The sequence below is a fragment of the Chiloscyllium punctatum genome, chromosome 43, assembly GCF_047496795.1.
Source record: "Chiloscyllium punctatum isolate Juve2018m chromosome 43, sChiPun1.3, whole genome shotgun sequence".
NCBI classification, from domain to species: domain Eukaryota; kingdom Metazoa; phylum Chordata; class Chondrichthyes; order Orectolobiformes; family Hemiscylliidae; genus Chiloscyllium; species Chiloscyllium punctatum.
Window position 1 is genome coordinate 52,719,424 of NC_092781.1, and position 2,987 is coordinate 52,722,410.

Genomic DNA, 2,987 nt, shown 5'->3' on the forward strand with positions numbered 1-2,987 from the left:
GACTGATCTTTCCCTGGTTATTCACTTCATCTTGATATACTTGCCGAATATCATTGGATTAACCAGAAAGTTGTTCACAAGTGTTTTCTCATGTCGATTATTTGCTCCTTAATTGGTTTCTTTAACATCCACCAAACTTACCGGGGTCTAGCGATTGAGGTTGCGTCCTGGAAATCATTGACTCACTTGTATTATCTGTATTCGTGTGATGACTCCTGGAACCTCAATGCTATGTATACAGTTCTTTTACCGCCATTGACGATCAAAGATATTAAGTGGGGCATACACTGCAGGGTGGACCAGTTATTGTAGAACCTTCAAACTGGTACAAGAAGCTTCGTGTTTAATGTCCAACACCACCTTCAGTCCTTCCTTGTGAAATCCTCTGCATTTGGGTCTTCGTATCTACATCTCTTTCCATCCACCTGTGTCTCCCTAACTCCATGTGTCATTTATTGATCACTCTGATCACGAGGTGAGGGTGAAACTGGAAGTCTGGAATTGAGTAAGGATGGAAATAAATTGCTTGTGAAATGGAATCAATGAGCAGCAGACCATTAGAAGAATAGAGTGAAGCATGCTAATTGAGAGATGAGAGAGAGGGGATAAGAATAGTGAACTGAAAGCAGAATAACAATATACAGATGTGCAGACAGAACAATTATGACCAGGACAAAAGTGAATTCAATCTGGTAGGAACATTTTAAAAAACAATTCTATATCCTGTCCAGAACTACATGTGTGTGTAATTTGTTTGATGTCGTAAATATTGCATTTAGATACTCTGCATCAATGGGTTCATGTGATGATCACTTCGGATGCAGCGATTGACAACAAAGAGGCAAAGAAAATCACGCTAAAGACGGTAAGAGATTCCAATATACAAAGAGGGCAGACGCCAATGCCACCCCACGAGTTCGACCATCACCCTCGCCCCCGAAACTGCATATAATAACTGTTTTGGGGAGGAGTTCAGCAATGAGAAACCTCTCATATTTTCTACTTGCGTCACTCGTACAAAAAATCGAGAGGAAAGCAGAATGACATTCTTATGATTTTTGCTTCTTTGCTTCCTTTCATGTTTTGATTTCTCTATCAAATTTTGTCTTCTATTTTTATCCTATTATACATCACTCTCGTCCCACATGTTTCTAACGCACGTCTCTCCCATTTCACTGGTGATACCGAAATGAAGCCATTGCCTCTCTTTTTTTCTCCCCTCCTGTCCCTGTCTCTGATTCCAGCCCACTTTGTGTGTTTCTCAATCTGCGCCATTCCCCTCCCTGCTCCTGTCTCCGCTTGACAATCCATTTGACTCTGCTTCGTCTCCTAATCTCAGTGTACACATTTTGTTTTCCATTGTGCACTAAAGCTTCAGGAAATGGTCAATAAGCAAGCCCAGAGGAATGTGGAATTAGTCCAGGAGGAGGGACACTGCGTGGCTGTGGTCGCTTCAGGACCTGAAGGAAACTGAGCATGGTCATGAGGCCCAAACACCCAGGCATCGCATTGCCATGATAATCACAGCATTACTACAATCGGATTGGCCTTCACACTTCAGACATAACCAAAGCAAACAATTAGCAGTGAGTTCTGCTTTTGAATAGAAACGTGCTTCATTTATACTGGGAACGAATATGCTTTATATTGCACTTTCCACCATTGTATGCTACATTTAAACATGGATGGGCCTTTTAACAAACGGCGAACAACAAGTGCAGGCCCCTCGACCCTTCCAGCCTGCTCAAACGATCCAATGTGATCCCCAATCTGATTTTAACCTCAGCTCCAAATTCAAAGATAGTCTTTCATCCACTCAATATTCAGTGATCATTCAACAAAAGATTTCTATTGCCTGCCTTCGCTGAATTTTGAGAAAGTGAGACCCCGAAAAGTCACAGAACAACTGGAACATTTCTCATTTCTGTCTTAAATGGATGCCCCATTTTAAATAAAAACCTTGATGGATCCCATTGGTCACACAAGAGGGAAAATTATGTCCGGTTCCACCCATTAAATTAGATCTTATATGCTTTGAATATGTCACTTGTAGTTTAACCAGCCACAATCATATTGAGTGGTGGAGCAGGCTCTCAGGACAGAGCCTCTACTATTGTTCGTTGCTTGCAACTTAACTATACACGGAAGGCAGCTGTCTGGCAGCAGGAAATTCACAACAGAAAGAATAACCATTTCCCGTTTGATAAACTGGCCAGAAAGAAAGAAAATGCGGTTATTAATACCGAATATGTGCTAGGTTTTGTGCTAGGTGGTTTTTGCAGGGAGCGAATTTGGCAGTATGTGCGTTCTCAATTCAAAATCTCAGTTTACTGACCTTCCATGAAATACTTTGGGAAATCTACGTCAAATTCGTTAGGCTCTGGATGGGCTTGCTACTTCTGGCACATGGGATCAACATTTTCAGGATAGCTGGTGATAAATCTCGGCTTTCAGTATTCTATGTGATCCCATAATAAAGTCTTTCAAGATTTATCCCTGTTTACATCCGGAATGTCAACATTCACTAATGATTTTGTGCTCCTCAATAGCCAGTTTTGAATTTGCAATTTGCAGTTGCACAATGCGTTCACCAGGTAGAGAGTTAAATAGATTGAATGGATGTTCCAGTTCCCTCCTCCAGTCAAAATAGCTTCAAACTAGTTGAATTAGCCATGCTAAATTGCCGATAGGTTTCAGGGGTTTGTAGGTTCGGTGCAATAGTCACTGAAATGCAGGTTTTCAGGAATGTGGTATGGAGTTGAGACTGAACGTGATGCTATTTGGAAGGTGAGTGTGGACTTGTTGGGCCGAATAGCCTGATTCCACTTTGTCGTTAATCTCCAGAATTGTCTGCATAACTTTAATTTGTGTAAATAACTTTTGTCTGCTTGATACTTTGCAGAAGTGCTTTCAGATGCTCCCCACCTGCCTTTGAATATTCCACTTACCTTTAAAACACGAGTTGCAAAATTTCGACTCAATTATTT